This window comes from Nuphar pumila, chromosome 10 (genome assembly GCF_984573655.1).
Source record: "Nuphar pumila chromosome 10, dmNupPumi1.hap1.1, whole genome shotgun sequence".
NCBI classification, from domain to species: domain Eukaryota; kingdom Viridiplantae; phylum Streptophyta; class Magnoliopsida; order Nymphaeales; family Nymphaeaceae; genus Nuphar; species Nuphar pumila.
This window is the reverse complement of record NC_143258.1, coordinates 35,030,465-35,050,351: the sequence shown is the minus strand read 5'-3', so window position 1 is coordinate 35,050,351 and position 19,887 is coordinate 35,030,465. Positions and strand designations below refer to the sequence as shown.

At 34.4% G+C, this 19,887-nt stretch overlaps 1 pseudogene; it reads left to right on the top strand.

Annotated features, from left to right (window-relative positions):
- Positions 1–14,129: 14,129 nt before the first annotated feature.
- Positions 14,130–19,887, top strand: part of LOC149826641 (uncharacterized protein At4g15970 pseudogene) — a 48,209-nt pseudogene continuing 42,451 nt past the window's right edge.

The following is a 19,887-nucleotide window of genomic DNA, read 5'->3' as shown; positions in this document are numbered from 1 at the left end:
CTTAGATCCTACATGCATTATGTCAGCTAGGACAAAGTCTAGGCTCCTAAGGTTTGCATGGAAATAAAGCTGACATTTGAAGAATAAAGACTTAGACAATATCAAAGCAAAGCAAAGGCATAGATCCGACCGGACAAAGACGAGTCCCATCACAGTCGCCACTTCTATGATCATTGCAAAATTTTCCCTCTTTTCCTCTTTTTTCTCTTTTCCTTCTATTTTCCTCTCTAGCCTCTATTCCCTTTTTGAAAGAGAATAAAAGATAGAAAAGAAGAGAAAGGTGAAAAGAAAAGAAAGAAGAGAGAGGAACTCTTTTGCAAAGGTCTCACTTGACCTTTAAAGATATTTCAAAATTACTCGCCTCCATTTTTGAAAATTTGCGGAAAAATGGAGAGACGGGATTCGCTCGTCGGTAGGAGGTTCAACCGTTCATGGCGCCTTTACCAGGGGTAATTGAACCAAGGATCGAACTTATGCCTTTTTATAACGCCCCAAAATTTTAACCCAAATTTAAGAGGATTTTTTTTTATAACAGCGGAAACAAGTAATATTATGGGGTTAAACATTCTGGAACATTACAGTGGAGAGAAAGCCAAAACATTTATTTCATTTCACTATCAATGAATAATGACATCAGAGTTTTAAAAACATAAAAGGAACTCAAATTATCCCTGAAACAGTAAATCAACAATCTCGATCCAATGCCTCATCCCACAACCGCTCACAGGTCTACTCTTTGCCTGAAAATGATAAAAATTATAGGAATTAGACTACCACGTCTAAGTAGGAAAACTGTAACTCTTAATACAAGTATATCATGAATCTCGCATGTGATGTGAGTGTCAAAAGTGATTTTCTAAAAATGATTTTCAACATATATCTAAACAAGTAAGCAGATTATACAACAGAAATCAAGAATCATAAACCTGAGCATGTAAGCAGTTATACAACAACAATAACTGAGCAGGTAAAGTATAGTATGCAACATTAATAAGCAAGTGAGGTATGTTATGCAACAATAAATAACAATAACATGCATAACTTTCATGTAATAGTTCAATCATCTCGTATCTGCACATTTCAGGATTTTAGTTCATTACAAATTCAGAATATAAAGCATGCTGAAAGAATATGCCAATGTCTCTTTAATAACTCCACTCACTGTGATACCTAACTGTTCTAAATAGTGATTATTTTATCTTATCCCGTGGGTACACACAGACCGAGGCAACCATCACAGAAGAGAATGTTCGGGGGTATATTATTCAAAGTTGTTTTATTAACCCGAACATTCTAACTGAGACTGAAATCCCAAGGGAGCGGCCAGTGACCGAGAGAACCTCTCAAAGGCCAAAACCAAAACAGAATGCATCCCTAATTTCTGTAAAAGAACAAAGAGCTACCACCTAGGACATATTGGTAGTTCGGGTCCCCCAACTCCAAGGACTGGTGACCAACAAGTCTCTTTAGCTCGAAACAGTTAAACACATGTCCCTGGAGTTTTGTACCACCTACCCTCTCCAAGGTATAAGCCCAAATCTGAGTGTGTTAATCTTTTCATTTAATTAATTTCCTGAAGTATAGGACATTTCCTCAACTTCCCTCTACTACCACAGCAGTAAGATTCCCAACCTTAGTCATTTTACCAAGGTGTATAGAACAGTCCCAATCCTTTATCATATTGATTGCATAACCCACTCAAAGTGCTTCGGTGCCTTTAAACCAGTCAAGCACACAAGCCCCGGTACCTTTAAACCAGTCAGACACTCAACCTTTAATATTAAGTTTTTCATTAGTTTTATTGCCATAGCACACAAGCTAATAGTCCGAGTACCCGTATCGGGTATTCAACCCATATTGCCCATTAGGTAAGAGTTCCCAAACACCCTCTCATAGTGCTCTGGTGTCTTTATTAGCATTTGATAATTTCAGAAAGTATGTAGTGTGATAGGACATTGATTGTTAGAAAGTTTATACACCTTAACATAAAGTTAAACATTAGAGAATAAGCAACTCAATAGACATTTTAACATAAGCAAGAGTGCAGCTTAATCAGAACCTTCCAAAAAGTATGCACTTTGAATATCATAATTTATGCAGTTTAAATATGCACTTGGACCCAAGTAACTATGCAGCTCAATATGCATTTATCATCAAGAAATGTGCAGTTTAAGAAATTATGAGGAGGAAGCTTATTAGACTACAGCATATTCAATTTCCCACAATATCATGCATACAACTTGTATAAGATTATACATGATCACATATACTCAGATCTGATCATAGCCAACATAACTACTTGAAGTCAATACTGATGATGGGAAATAAAATAACTTTGAACTCAAGTCTGATAATAGGTAATAAAAGAACTCGAAATTAAGCATGATAATAGGTAACGAAAACATATGTATTCAGATTTGATATCAGTTATTAAACCAACATTGAAACAGATTTGATATAGTCAGTAAAATGACATATAGTTATCTTGGATATCAATCAATATAATAATATATAAAAGAAATCAGATTTGGTGATAGAACACAACAAGATATCAGATAATCAACTCTAATCACCGTCAACAAACTAATAGGAAATCAGATTTGATACAATTCACAAAATAACATATTACTCAAGTATTTAAACTGTCAACAAAATATCATATAACCCATATGTTTACATTGTTTTTATGTTCGTGGCATTAGCCATATCTGAATCTCCAAGTTAGATATGCATCCTTCTTCAAGATTTTTCCATTATTAACTATTTAGTGTGATGTATAAACTTCACTGTCATAAAGAGAGCTTAACTGTGAAACTGGGGCATTGATAAAGTAGAGATTCAATGTAAAAGCAACATCAGAACCTAAATTAGCAAATATTTATAATTGGAACGGATAACATGCTCTATTGTAAAGAAAATTAACATGAGGAATGGGTTCATGCACAAGTAAAACAAATAAAGTCCATTCCTATCGTCATAAGTTTTGATGTTAATCATGTATAACTAAAACCTAAAAAGAAATTGTCCTGGTAGGAGGGTCAACTGGGTTGAGTCAGATAAGTCATCAGATCAACCCCTTGTCACACCGAATATTTAAACCATAAATTGCAGCATGTCACATATAGATAAGGTTGTATGCATATAGCCAAAGAGTCGAATGCAAAAGATAATGGGTGATGAGGATATGGAAAGGGAAGTGGCAAGGTTGACGAGGGTCTCCACGAACAAGCATCAATTGTAGGAAATTATGCCTATGTTTTCCTAAAGCAAACAAGATCCAAACGAATTGTGTAATATGGCCATGATTCTACCTTTTTCAATTAGCCACTTATGGTATATTTGAAACATCCTTTTAGGTAGTGTAATAGACATAAATGGAATGGATAGGCCAGATCACTGACGGAACATTTTCTTTAAAGGACTCCTTACTGCCCGAAAAGTAAAATTGCATCCCCTCATCTCAATCATCAGAATGTGCTATTGCACAGCCTCATTCAGAAGGTTGTACATCCATTGTAGCAATGGCTCCCGGGAATCTTTTTGTTCCAAGATAACTAGACCCCAAATCCAGACTACCCAACAAAATTAACACAAAATACAATACACCCAGATGGAGAGAAAAACTCCAAGAATGCTGAAATGAAGAAAATCAAGAACGCCAACCAACTCGTTTCATAAATACTTTAGCTATAACAAACGAAGAAAATCAAGAACACCAACAGACCCCTTTTTCCTTAACCCCATTCTGCGTTCAAGAAACAATCCTATGAATCTAAACAAGAAACCCCCAAATCCAAGAAATTGGGTTCTCAGTTTAGTTTATCAGTGGCCTTCAACATTCAATTATTTTTTTCCTTGACCAACACAAGCACACCTAGACCCAATCAATAACACACAAGAAAAGTTACCGATCCTACCTTTCTCCGACGATCGGAGCTTGTTGCGGTGCAATGGACGCTCGGACGAACCCCACCGGTGCTGCCGTGACTATCGAGATTGGGAGGGCCAGGGATGTTGCAGAGGTCTGCCGAGATGCAGCAGAGAAAAAGATGGCTGACACTGCTGCGAGAAGGAGGTCACCGACAACATTGGTTGCTGGAGACGGCGGCAGTAGGTGGTCGGAGTCGTCGACTGGGAAGAGAGTGAGAGATGAGGCAGTGGGAGGAAAAGGGAGATGAGAGACGATGGGTGTGAAGTAGAGAGGGAGGCGAGAGCAGGAGGGAGAGAGGCGAGGTCCTCTCCCCCTTTTAATGAGAGGCGACCCCCAGCGGCTGCGCTCTGGCCCACCCCCTCCCATGCGATATTAATTAGGGTTCACACTGAACCCTAACTTTTCTTTTTCTATTTTTATCGGGCAACCCATATTGGGTTGCCTTATCTTCCTTTTTTTTTCTCATTACGTAGGGTGTGGGCCGGGTCTGGGTCCAAACTGCGACCCGCGATACTGGATCCGATCGCGATTTGGATCCAAATGTCTAGAAATGCGGATCCAGGTCACGCAAATAATGGTGGATCCATGGGTTGGATCCATTTGGGTCCAATTGTGGATTCGACAAATTTATTTATTATTATTTCCTTATAACAATTAATCTTAGTTATTTATTTATTTAGTATTATTATTATATATATACTTTAATACCCATTTATCTATTTCTTATGGATTCGGGTAACGGATTCTAGGCCCAAATCACGTTAATTATAAAATATATATATAATTTCTAGGTAACTGCATAAAATTTGCGGTTATTACACTTTTTCTTTACCTAAATAATATCTAAGAATTTATTCTAAATCTAAAAATGCACAAAGAATCATGCTTGTGCAATGCAAATACAGAGATATATGCTTTTGAGAAGAACAATTTAGAAATTTTGGGATTTCCCAAGTAATTTTGAAATAAATTTGAGAATATTGTGAAAAAATGGTCTTTGAAAATCAATCTAACTTAGAACTTGAAATAAATCTGGAAGAAGAGACTTAAAATTCTAAGTTTTGGAATAATCAGAGGTCTGAAAATAAATCTTGAATTTGAAGAAATGAAGAGAAAAGGAGATTTTAGAACTGAGATAGAATTTTGAAGTCAAAGTGAAGTCTCAAAGTTAAAATGAACTTTGAATTTGAATTTGAATTTGATTCTCAAAAATCAATTTTGAAAAGAAAGTTTTGATCTAGAGATGGGAAATGGGTTTGGGAATTGGATTTGAACATCAAGATGGAATTTTGAAAATGGAATTTGGATTTGAGAAATCTAGATGGAGTTTGAGAATCAAGATGGGTTTTGGAAATGGAATTGATTCTGGAATTGGAATCAAGTTGGAAAAATGGAATTGGATTTGAGATCTGGAATTCAAGATGAAATTAGATTTTTGAGATCTGAAATTAAAGATAAAATTGGATTTGAGAAATCCAGATGGAATTTGAAGATGGATCGGATCCAGATAGAACTTTGAAAATAGATTTGAGAAATCCAAATTAGATTTGAAAATGGGATTGGATTTGAGAAATCCAAATGGAATTCAGAAATAGAATTGGATTTTGGAAATCCAGATGGAACTTGGAATTGGATCTGAGAAATCCTAAATCAATTTTGAATTTGAAAAGGAAAGGAAGATGAAATTTGGGAGAAATCGATTTTCAGAGCAAATACCAAGTTTTGATCTTTAAAATCTGATTTAGGTTTTAAGAGATAAGACTTGGAATTTTAGAATTTTGAGAAAAGAATAAAACTTGAATTCAGACTTGAATTCTGAAATCAAAAGATGATTTGGAAGATTTGGGAATTTGAAGAGAAGAATAAAGAATTAAAATTGGATTTTCGAAATCAGGAAGTGAACTTGGAATTCCAAAGTTGAATTGAACTTTGAAATTTGATCTGGAATACTGAATTGAATCCTGATCCTAGAAATGAATTTTGGAATTTTAAAGTTGAATCGAACTTTGAAATTTGATTTAAGTTGAAAATTAAATTTTAAATCTAGAAATGAATTTGAAATTTCAAAGTTGAATTGAACTTTGAAATTGGGATATTGAAGTCTGAACTTTAAAAATAAGATAAAATTGGAGATAGAAAGATGAATTTGAATTTACAGATAAGAATTGAAGATTGATTTGAGAAATGAGGAAAACATTTAGACATTTACCTCAAAATCACTTGGATTTTTGAAGATAATTTGAAATAATATGAAAAAGAATGCAATTATATCCTAAATGATGAATGCTTTAAAAGAAATTTGAGAATTGGATATTGAAAAGCATATTTCATTCTTTAGCAGAATTGAAATAAGATTGAAGATATAATGCATTCATGACTGGTCACAAATATAATATAAAATAATCTATATTTAAATTCAGATAAAGAATAAAATACATTTTTATGCCTTTATAGAATTTGAAGTAAAATTAATCCTCAATATATCCTGACTATGGCCATGAATATACGTTTTGGATTAATTTTTAGGTCAAATCCTAATAAAGGGAGAATTTTTTTAGAAAATATGATGAATTTTGAGAGAGATTCAGTGTGGATTCTGTGTTATTCCATAAAAGATAAAAATCTTAAGCATTGTTTACATTTTGACTATGACCATCAATATGGATCATTTGCTTAGGATTAATTACCTTTTATTAGAATGGTGCGCGTGCTATTCGTGTTTCACCATTGTGGGATTTTTGAAAATAAGAGAAGAATGACATGAAAACATATAATTTATGATATTTATATGCTCATACATTCTATTCTAGTACTAAAAGGTAAAGATTCTCATTGATATCTAGCAATTACAACTTTGAAATTGAAATTAAAATTATGAAAATCCCTAATTTAGGGTGGAATGTGGTATTTTCCATGTATTTCCTGCAAAGAAAGGAGTTAGCATAATGTAACAAAAATATAGGATACAAACAAAAATTAAAGATATTATGTCAAAACTAATATACATATGGTTATGCCTAAGGATGATGCTTATGCCAAATAAAAGATGTGTATACATAAACCCGGATGATATGCTTAGGCTAACTAGAAATATGCATATACATAGCCTAGATGATATGCTTAGGTTGACTGAAAAATGCATGTGTAAAACCTAAACTATAATGGGAATGCACATGAAAAGGTAATACCTAAGCTAAGGGAAACATGGTGGCATATGTATGTAGGTGGAAGGAGAACAATGTTGTTGCATTGCTGCAAGTGCAAGGACAACACAACAACGCTTTGCACTGTCGTGGGTTCAAATAAGCCATATCAGTGACTTACATTGCTGTAAATAAAAGGAAAAACCCTAAGATGCTTGGAGAGAGGGCACTGTGCGATGCCCAGTGGAATGAGTGTTAAAGTGTGCCAGGGACTGTTGGTGGACATGATAAAAGGGGTACATATACTGATAATGGGAATTATAAAATGAGGAATAAAGTGAACTTATGCAAATGAAATGTACCACTGGAAACTACAATAAAGATGAAGTGATGCACAAATGCAGCAAGTACAGGAAATAATAATAATAAAAAAAAGTGTTGATGTTGTGCAATGAATGCAGGTAACAGTGAAGGTGGAAATTACAGTGAATGATATCACTGTAGGTGGGAGCACAACCGTGTTTACAGGGAGTGAAGTGGTGAGGGTGCGAAAGGGTGGAGCTGTGAATGTTTATGCAACAGTGGCAAGAGGTGATGTGAGGATGTGTAGTGGAGTGGCAATGTAGATGTTTGGAAGCGCACACCAGCCATGGCAAGCAACAAAAGTGTGGTGTACGCACCTTCACCAACTTGAAATTCAGGTGGCAGGGGATGTATGCAATGAGGATGTTGCTATGGATGAACAATGTTGTTTGCAGATATAAAATGGTGAAGCAGTGTGAATGGGGTTGTACATGTTGTAGATGGAGCAATGTGTTGTGTAAAATGGTAGTCGGCAGGTACAGTTTAGAAATGCATAGGTGCGTGTAAAGGGGTGTATGGCATGGGATAAAATGAGAAATCAAAGCAGAGATCTTTAAATCTAGACATAAGGGCCACTACTAGTTGCATTTGCCTTCCACCAATACAAGAGGCACACCAATTTGCAACGGTAGAACCCTTGTGCTCGCAACATCCTGTGAACATTGCAAAGTTTTTTCTCTTGGTTCCCTCTTTTCCTTCTCTTTCCCTTTTAAGCCTCAATTCCCTTTTTGAAGGGAAATAAAAGATAGAAAAAAAGAGAGAATGAGAAAAGAAAGAAGAGAGAGGAACTCTTTTGCAAAGGTCTCACTTGACCTTAATTTTGAAAATATTTTGAAATTACTCGCCTCCATTTTTTAAAAATTTATGGAAAAATGGAGAGACGAGATTCGCTCGTCGGTACGAGGTTCAACCATTTCTGACACCTTTACCAGAACTAATTGAACAAAGGATCGAACTTATGCCTTTGCTTTGCCTAAATATTGTCTAAGAATTTATTCTAAGTCTAAGAATGCACAAAGAATATGCCTGTAAAATGCAAATGAAGAGATGTATGCTTTTAAGAATAATTCAAAAGTTTTGGATTTTCCAAGTGATAAAAAATTTCTTTGAAGAAATGGTTTTTGAAAGTGAAGATTGACTTGGAAAAGTTAGATTTTGAATCTAACTTAGTAACTTGAAATAGATCTTGAAGAAGAAACTTGAAGTTCTAAGCCTTGGAATAATCAGAGTTTTTTGAAAATAGATCTTGAATTGAAGAACTGAAGAGAAAAGGAGATTTGGAACTGAGGTAGGGTTTTGAAGTAAAAATAATTTTTTAAAGTCAGATTGAACCTTGATTTTTTATTTTGATTCTCAAAAATCGTTTTTAAAAAGAAATTTTGATCTTGAGCTTAAATTCAAAACATGGATTGAATTTGGAATTTGGAATTTGTAATTGAAATCCAGATGAAATTTGAAAATAAAATTGGATTCGAGAAATCCAGATGAAATTTGAATTTGGAATCGAAAATCAAGATGGGTTTTGAAAATGGAATTGAATTCTGGATTTAAATTTTGAAATCAAAATGGAATTTGAAAATAGAATGGATTTTGGAAATTCAGATGGAACTTGGAATTGGATTTGAGAAATTCAAATGGAATTCGAAGATAGAATTGGATTTTGGAAATCCAGATGAAACTTGGAATTGGATATGAGAAATCGATTTTGAAATTTAGAGGAAATCGATCTTGGGGATTTAGAATCATCCTTATGACTTTGAAAAGGTGAATTTGAATTTTGAGAATCGAACTCAAACTTAGATAGAACTTTGAGATCTTGGAATTTAAAATGGAGAATAAACTTGATTTTAAACTTGAAATCAGGAGATGAATCCAAAATTTCAAAGTTGAATTGAACTTCGAAATTTGATTTGGAATATTGAATTGAATTTGAAATTGAATCCTGATCCTGAAAACGAATTTGGAATTTCAAAGTTGAATTGAACTTTGAAATTTGATTTAGAAATTGAATTTTGAATCTAGAAATGAATTTGAAATTTCAAAGTTGAATTGAACTTTGAAATTGGGATATTGAAGTCTGAACAAGATAAAATTGAAAATAGAAAGATGAGTTTGAATTTATAGATAAGAATTGAAGATTGATTTGAGAAATGAAGAAGATATTTGAAGGATTATCTCAAAATTACTGGGGTTTTTGAAGAAAATTTGAAATAATTTGTAAATATAATGTAATTCTATCTTAAATGATGAAATGAATTAAAGAACTTAAAAATTGGATATTGAAAAACATATTTTATTCTTTAGGAGAATTAAAATAAGATTAAAGATATAATACCTTCCTGACTATTGTCATAGATGTATTATAAAATTAATCTATATTTAAATTCAGATAAAGAATAAAATACATTATGATGCCTTTATAGAGTTTGGAAATAAAATTAAATTTCAATATATCATGACTATGGCCATTGATATATATGTTAAGTTAATTTAAAGGTCAAACTCTGATAAAGGAAGAAATTTTTTAGAAAATATGATGATTTTCAAAAGAAGACCCAGTGTGGATCTAATGTTATTCTATAAAAGATAAAAATCCTAAGTATTGTTCACATTTTGACTATGGCCATAAATACAAATTGTCTACTTAGGATTAATTACCACTTATTAGAATGGTGCATGTGCCATTCATGTTTCACCATGGTGGATTTTTGAGAAATAAGATAAAAATGAGATGAAACACATGGCTTATGGAATCTACATGCTCATGCATTCTACTCTAAGACGAGAAATGTAAAGTTCTCATTAAGATCTAGCTATTACAACCTTTGAATTGAAATTAAAATCTTAATCTAAAAAGGAAAAATAGCACTTTTCTACATATTTCCTGCAAAACAGGGTTAGCATGAGATAAAATATAAAATAGGAAAAGAAATTAAAAGGCTATACCGAGGCTAGAATGCATACGATGATTTTTAAGTACAATACATGAACTAGTGAGGAGATGTATCTATATTACCTAAATGCAATGCACGAGCTAACAGGAAAATGCACAGGTAATACTTAAGCATTATGCCTAAATCGATTGGAAGATGCAAATATGACACCTATGTGTCATATATAAACTAATGAGAGAATGCATGCATGGTATTTATATGCTATGCACAAGTTTGGTGGGAAAAATGCATATATGTGCTTGCCTAATCTAAATGAAGAATGCATGTGATCATGCCTAGACAATGCATTAAATGCCATATCTATGTCATTGAAAATATGCATGGAGATATAGAAAACATAGATTTATACGAATATGGAATGCATGAACAGGATTAACATGTATATAGATTTGAGTCATGATGAAAATATACATCAGTATGGGATACACGAATGCGGGGGCAAAATGCATATGGGTGCTGAAGATGTAGTCTTCAATGTTATTTTGGGAAATGAGGGTGGTGTTGTGATTGGATACAACAGATGGTATGTAACTGAATACAGGTGCAAATGAATAGTGACTTTCGCAGAAAATAAGTGTGTGCAAATCAAGTGGATAGTATGCAACATGAATGATTCTGGAAATGATAGTAAATTGGAACGGTGGCAGTGGAATGTAGTCAGGAGGGGATGTATGCAGTGAATACAGCAAGGTGGGTACAACAATGCACAAGTATAAGATGCAAAATGAAGATGCAAAGTGAAGATGCAAGAAAAGTGGTAGGGTTGTGCTTCTGTAAAAGTTCCAAAAACTGAACAGAATATATGTGCAAAGGAATTCCTTGAGCTAAAAAAAAGAGTGCATGTATGCAGGACATGCTGAGACATAAGGTCTGAAACAACATTGAGCAAGGATGTCTCCCATTTGAAATGTTAGCATTATTAAAACTCATCTGATGCATTGAACCTCTATTGGTGCTTCTGGATAAACCTGATACATACAGCAGAGAATGTTACCTTCTTGATCTGCTACTCCAGCTTTTCTGTTAGCTTGCTGCTGACGGATTCATTTGTGGAATAGCAGGGGAAAACTTTTAACGCGTCAGAAGTTTCAACTTTTCTTTCCAAGGACTTGATTTTCTGATTTAACATCAAATGGAAAGAAAAGACTTTCTATTGCTTTGAGAAACAACACTACGTCTCTGTTAGCAGGAAGATATGCATTGCAACTAGAGGGGTACATATAATACAACATGGATCCCGCAGACTCTTGGATAGTTCAACCATGCAGATCATATGAACCAAATAAACACTAACAAAAAAAATGCAATGAGATAATGCACAGGGTATAAAATCAAGATAATGTAAAGACAAGATAAACTAGCAGGATAATGTATACATCTAACGAATGAAGAAAATATTTAGTAGCAGGATATATAATCATAACACTGGTACATGGAGAGTCCCTCAAACTCAAGATTCAAAATGGTTATGACTCCAGAGCAGAGGGGAAGGGCCTGTGTATTGGCTGGTGGATACATTGCTACAAAAGGGGCTTTAGGTATAATGCTGGGGGTGTTGGAAATCCAAGCATATGTTGTTTTTGAGGTAACTGAGCTAGTGAGACCTGTCTTAAGAGACAAATTTCATCCTCTATTCGGATATACTTTGGTTTCATCGGGGAGTCAAAATTTATGTTAGGCAATACTGAGATGATGTTGGTGTTGTGTGGTAGGCTGCAGGGGAGGGGGGGGGGGGGTAGAATGAAGGACGCAGAAAGGTGCTGTTGTAAGTAGTGCAGATGGCTACTGCGACAGCAATTATGATTACAGATATGGCTGTAGAGGTGAGTATGGCAGGTGATGGATCAGTATTAACCTTTATACAGGTTAATAAGTGAATGCAATGGTCATGTATGCTAAGGATCTATTGATATACAAGGGTCAGTGAAAACATCACACAACACATATGAAAAGTTCAAGCAATAGATAAGATGGGTAAAGGGCTCACACCTAACCACCACAACCTGACTAGCAGCTTAGCCCTTGCAAAAAGGTTTAGTCAGATTGATAGCATAACGAATTGACTCTGAATAGTGCATAGTATCTTCATGGGTTGGAAGGGATATGTTGTAAGTTAATGAATGAACATGCTGTGGCTTTGGTGAGGATTAGTCAGATTGTAATGTACCTCAAATAGGTGGGGAGTTAGTGAATTTCACAACAATGAAGGATGCAACAAGATATGATGTATGATGTTGTGGGAATAAAGGTGAGGTAGTGTGTGCTGAAGAGATGGGGATGAAGGCAAGTGCTAGAAGTGCTATTAGTGATTGTGATGTTGCAGGTGAGGATGGAGAATGTGTGTGAGTATAGCTGCTTCAACAGGACAAGGGTTGTGCTCAAATTTAGGTCATTCAAACAGATCAATTTCTATTTTTGTTATACCCTTTACCTCCATTACAAGTACTTCATTTCTGTGGCAATCTACTTTGCATAAGGAATCAAGATACCAAAAGTAGAACTCTAGGTTGTTTCCCAGTCAAAAACTATCGTTATTGCTGTCACGGTTCCATCAGTTGTTAAAACACTACCATGGCTAACAGTGCTCCATGTTTCCCTCGCCATCTTGTGGGTTTGAGCCCCCTTTTCTTTTGTACCAGCCAATCTCTTCTTTGCCCCTCAACCCAATGATACAGGCCAGCTCGCATATTTTCTTCAAATATCGCTACCTTGAACATGCTACCCATCTGAGTGACCAACGCATATAAAGAAAGAGTATTGTAGCTGCAGAGCACCTGAATGATAATCTTGCAATAGACAAGCATGTTGACAATCCACAAAGAAAGAATAAACTCCCTAAAATTATCAGACCAAAGTTTAGCCAATGAAGAATCTTGGGATTACATAAGCCACTTCCTCCATTAGGCAAGAATGAAAGCCAAACGTACTCTAGGGGAATCAGTAAACAAACGGTGCATGTCATCCCCAAATGAACTTCATGATCAAGCATAGAGAAAACATCAATAATAAGAAATATAATGCACTTACAAATACCCAAACGTAAAGTGCAATCTTAAATACATTCTGAAATAATATAAAATGGATCAGATCAAGAACAAAGCTAGGTGACTTGAACCATAAGTGATCATCGAATGGTTTTACTGAAGGTATTCCATGCTACCTCTTTTGCCAACTGAATAATTATGTGCTCCAACTTTGCACCAACAGCAGCAAGAAGCAGGATGAATGATGCTTCCCAATCACAAACTGGCTTGCTTGATCTCAGAAAAGACAAATCGACAAAATGAATCAGTAAATTCACATCGCCATTTGCAGAAATGTAAGTTCAGAGAACATAAATTTCTAAAATGAATTAACAATTCTCGATTTCAAACTGCAGGAATGCGAAAATGCATAATCGAGAGAGATACGCTGGAATGTAAATAAAGAAGAATGAAAAATAACGAATAGAAAAGAAGAATAAGAAGAAATGATGCTATGAATTTAAAAAAGAGCATTAGATCTGAAGAAATTTGTATTTACACAAACTAAATAACTTGGATAAGATGAATCGTAAAACTGAAAACAAAATGTTGGAACCACTCGTTCCATTGATATTGCATGAAGGGAGGGGTTGGTGTTGCTATAAGCAACCCAACACACTCGATAGTGCGTTAATGTAATCCTGCGAGAGGGGGGAAAGCCTTCTTTAGAAGCTCAGAGGAGAAGCGGATCAGAGGGAGGAGGTTGAGAGGAAGAATGGGGATCAGAGAAGAAAAAGAAGATGTAGTGGATAGGCAGAAGATGGATCGAGAGAGGTTTACATGGGGAGGTGAGAACAGATCGAAGGATGAAGGCATGCGTAATGGAAAATGTAGGTAAAGAAAATCAAAACATAAACAGATTAGCAGAATGGAATCGAGAATCAACTGCGACACAGTAATTGAAATAAGAAAAGGGAATCACAATAAAACTAAGAAATAAAAAAAAAAACAGAAAGGAAATGCAAAACCGAAAATCAGAGAAAGAAGAAAAACAAAAAGAAGAAGAAGAAGAAAATGCGAATAGGAAATCATATGCAAACAAATAATGAGAATAAAGCAAGAAAATCAAGTATGAACAAATATTCGATCTAAAAACCAAAAAATTCAGTAAACACAAAAATAATTATTGGAATGAACATTCCGTTGATATTGCACGGAGTTAGATCGATATTGCACAGAGTTAGATCGATATTAACATAGGCAATATGATGCTACCAAATGTGCTTTAATGAAAAAAAAAGCAGGAAAATCAGGAAATCAAAAATAAAGGGTGGAAGAAGGAGGATACTTACCGTGGTTTGCAGGGTTTTTGAAGGAGGGAAGGAGAGTGATTGGATGCATAGAAGGGTGGAAGGGTGAAGGCGATGCTCCTTTGATTTTACTGCAGGCTCACTCTGATTCCCTTAGAAGGGGAAGAAGAAAAATCAAGAAGAAGAAGAAGAAGAATATGGTGGGTTGAAGAAGCGATCGAGAGGTAATGCGATGGTGGGGTGAAGAAGCGGTGAACGAGAAGGCCTCTCGACAGTTGCTTAAATAAGAGGAAGCCGTTAGAAAAGTTTTAAAACGGGTCCCTCTCTTTTTTAAAGATTTCAAAAAGCGGGCTCTTTAAGTTTTGAGAGATTCAAAAAGGGGTTTTTCATTTACAAGGCTTTTCAAGAAGAGGTTTTAACTAATATCTTTTTGTAATCTTTTTATATTTTTGAGAAAAATTCTAAAAATAAGAGAGAAATTTTGGGAAAATGGGACCTAAACGAGGTTTTTGAAGTATTTTTGCAAAATTTTTATTTTGAGATATAAGGATTTTCAAAATGAGGTTTTTGTGAAAAATATATGATTTATTTAAAAAAAAATAAACTTCAAAATGGATTTGGATCCAAGATTTTGAGAAAAAATATTGATTTTAGAGTTTGAATCGAGATTGGATCCAGATAAAACCTCTAAAAGAATACGAATAAGTGATTTTTTGATTTTTTTTTTTTAAAAATAAGAAGATCCGAGCTCAGAATTAGATCCGGATATCAGATCTGGTTCCGAGATTGGGTCAGATATGGAAATTGAATCTGAATTTCAGTGAATCAGAGAAATAAATGGAAATTTATCAGAGATTAACCCAATTTATTCAGAAGATAAAGGTCAAGGGAAAAAAGGAATTTTTTAGATTTTTTTTGAAAATTTGGGGTGTTCATAAATGCCCCTCTTTGCTGCTAAGCTGGTTGAAAGTCGAGCTTAGTGGCAAAGAAAACACACCAAATTTTTTCTAAAAAAAATGCCCCAGTCAGAAAGTCTGAACTGGGTGTGAAAGAATTGCTTTGTAGAACATTATTCTCAGGTTTAGCACCTTATCCTGAATGGCTTGGAAAGAGACAAAAATTCTTAAGAATGAAATGATTGGATAAAAAAAGGCAATGAAGAAATTGTGATGGAACTTTCGAATGAAGATCTCAAAATTGTGAAAAAGGAGATTTTTTTGAAGAAGTCTCATGGCTGAGACAAAATAAACTATTTGCAAAAGACTCAGGTTTAGCCCTTAACCTGGATGGGACGAAGATTTTTCAAAAAAATGAATTTCAGGTTTAACCCTTACCTGAATGGGGAATGAAATATATTGAAAACCATGATGGGACATTGTTGAAAAATACCTTGTGAAACGAGGTTCATGCAATCCTTGCTTAAATGGATATACAAAGCATGGATTCCTTGATGGAGAAAACCATGATGGGACTGGAAGAAAATACCTCATCAGAATAAGACAACTCTCTTTTAAAAAAAAGTAAACAACGCTAGGTTGCATCAAAATAGATATTGAGCATTTATTTCATTTTTGGATAACCAGAAAATTTTGCCAATAAGATAAAATTATAATTGATTTAAATGCTTGAAAGTGTGCACATATGTGCGAAAGATATTCCCTCTTTTTACCTAGAGTATTTCCTCCAAAATGAGGTTAACTTCTCAGATTCTAGAGTCAGATTCAAATTTTTATGTTGTTGAGTTTCTTCAAGGAAGTTATCTATTTCCTTGATATAAACAGAGAAGAAATACTCTTAATTTCATAAAAGCAATAAGTGAAAAGATATTGATGAAAGGATTTTGCATAAGAAAAGATGATTTCTGGCAATTTTGGCAGTTTGATATCTGGGGGTTTTCCCATGATGATTTTTTTGCACTCTTTTTGAGACATTAAGCTTTCTGGGGTTTTTGGCGAGAAGTTTATTACATCATCCTTCATTTTAGAGATGTCCTCACTTTTCTTTTTTCTGAGAAGGGTACGTCACAAACTTCTTCAACTTGAAGATGCTCTGATCCTTCTTTGTCTCAAGAATTATACTGAAGGTATTGTCTCTTTGGTTGGAAATCTCTTGATGATAGCATAAATCAAATATCTTTTAGGGTTTTTCGGGAGGTTCGTCACATCCGCTTTCAACTTGGTGGTGATCCAAACTTTCCCTGGAAGGATCCGTCACAAACTCCTTCATCTCGGAGATGATCCAAATCTTCTTTGGCCCCGGGGGTCTAACTCATCCACCAGTCTTCAACTTGACGATGATTGAGAGATCCCTTTTGCAGATATTTAATTGCACCTTAAATGATTGAGGATATATGGATTAAGTGGATTCTTTTTATCGCTCAGGATATTTCCACTGCCTGATTGCCAGAAAATCATCTTTAAACATGCGCCATAACTATGATCAATATCAATTCACTTCTAACTTTTCAACATCATTGAATATTTCTTTTGCTAATCATACCAAGGATATTTCTTACGTCCTTTTGGTTGATCAACAGAGAAAAGATTTGAATTTTATCCTTTTTCGCAAAAAGCTTTACCCTTTTGAAAAGAATACTAGAAGTAATCTGAGGTGATTCTTTTGTGCAGTAAAATATTGGAATCAACAAATGTTTTTAGCAAATTGGCAAAGTTTTTGAGAATCTTTTGTGAAATAATCACTCAATATAGATTTTGACAGGACCTTTGGTTGAACATTTTGATTTTGGCAATCTCGATCAATAAAACTGCATTTTACGGGACCAATTGGAATTTGGGTTTGGTAAAGAATTTTGATAAAGGACTTTGGTAAAGGAATTTGGTAAAGGACCAGTGTTAAACTGGAGTTTGGGAAGGATTTCGATAAAGGATTTTGGTAAAGGACCAATATTAAACAGAAGTTTGGGAAGGATTTTGGTAAAGGGTCAGTGCTAAACTGGGTTTGGAAGGACCAATTTTAAAAAACTGGAATTTTGAAGGACCAATTTGAGAAATTGAAATTCGAAGGACTAGCATAAAAGCTGAAATTTGAAGGACCAATTTGAGAAATTGGAATTTCAAGGACCAGTGTAAAAACTGGATTTTGAAGGACCAGTGTAAAAACTGGAGTTTGAAGGACTAGTGTAAAAACTGAGATTTGAAGGACCAATTTGAGAAAATTGGAATTTGAAGGATCAATGTAAAAACTGGAATTCGAAGGACCAGTGTAAAGACTGGAATTTGAAGGACCAGTGTAAAAACTGGAATTTTGAAGGACCAATTCGAGAAAATTAGAATTTTTGAAGGACCAGTGTAAAAACTGAAATTTGAAAGACCAATTTGAGAAAATTGGAATTTTGAAGGACCAATGTAAACATTAGAATTTTGAAGGATCAGTGTAAAAACTAAAACTAGAATTTGGACGACCAATTTGAGAAAATTGGAATTTTGAATGACCAATGTAAGCATTGGAATTTTGAAGGACCAGTGTAAAAACTGGAATTTGAAGGACTAGTGTAAAAACTAGAATTTTTGAAGAACCAATTTGAGAAAATTGGAATTTGAAGGACCAGTGTAAAACTGGATTTTGAAGGACCAATTTGAGACATTAGAATTTGAAGGACAAGTGTAAAAACTAGAATTTAAAGGACCAATTTGAGAAATTAGAATTTGAAGCACCAATGTAAAAACTAGAATTTGAAGGACCAATTTGAGAAATTGGAATTTGAAGGACCAGTGTCAAAACTGGAATTTTTGAAGGACCAATTTGAGAAAATTGGAATTTGAAGGACCAGTGTAGAAACTGCAATTTGAAGGACCAATTTGAGAAAATTGGAATTTGAAGGACCAATGTAAAAACTGAAATTTGAAGGACCAGTGTAGAAACTGGAATTTGAAGGACTAGTGTAGAAACTGGAATTTGAAGGACCAATTTGAGAAATTGGAATTTGAAGGACCAGTGTAAAAATTGGAATTTTTGAAGGACCAATTCGAGAAAAATTGGAATTTAAAGGACCAGTGTAAAAATTGGAATTTGAAGGACCAGTGTAAAAACTGGAATTTAAAGGACCAATTTGAGAAATTGGAATTTTGAAGGACCAGTGTAAAAATTGGAATTTGGAAGAACCATTAAAAAAACTGGAATTTGAAGAACCAATTTGAGAAAATTGGAATTTTTGAAGGACCAATGTAAGCATTGGAATTTTGAAGGACCAGTGTAAAAACTGGAATTTTGAAGGACCAGTGTAAAAACTGGAATTTGAAGGACCAATTTGAGAAAATTGGAATTTTGAAGGACCAATGTAAACATTGGAATTTTGAAGGATCAGTGTAAAAATTGGAATATGGAGGACCAATTTAAGAAAATTGGAATTTTGAAGGACCAATGTAAGCATTGGATTTTTGAAGGACCAGTGTAAAAACTAGAATTTGAAGGACCAATTTGAGAAAATTAAAAATTTTGAAGGACCAGTGTAAAACTAAAATTTGAAGGACCAGTGTAAAAATTGGAATTTTTGAAGGACCAATTTGAGAAAATTGAAATTTGAAGGACCAGTGTAAAAACTGGAATTTGAAGGACTAATTTGAGAAATTAGAATTTGAAGGACTAATTTGAGAAATTGGAATTTGAAGGACCACTGTAAAAACTGGAATTTGAAGGACCAATTTGAGAAATTGGAATTTGAAGGACCAATGTAAAAACTGGAATTTTTGAAGGACCAATTTGAGAAAATTGGAATTTGAAGGACCAATATAGAAACTGGAATTTGAAGGACCAATTTGAGAAAATTGGAATTTGAAGGACCATTGTAAAAATTGGAATTTGAAGGACCAGTGTAGAAACTGCAATTTGAAGAACCAATTTGAGAAAATTGGAATTTGAAGGACCAGTGTAAAAACTGAAATTTGAAGGACCAGTGTAAAAACTGGAATTTTGGATGGACCAATTTGACAAAAATTGGAATTTGATGGACTAGTGTAAAAACTGGAATTTGAAGGACCAATTTGAGAAATTGGAATTTGAAGGACCAGCGTAAAAACTGGAATTTGAAGGACCAATTTGATAAATTGGAATTTTGAAGGACCAGTGTTAGACTGGATTTGGAAGGACCAACGTGAGAATTGGATTTGGTGAAAGACCAGTGTTAGATTGGATTTGGAAGGACCATTATAGAAGGCTACGCTGCTTCTATAAATGGTTTCAGAATTATCCCTTATCCTGAATGGG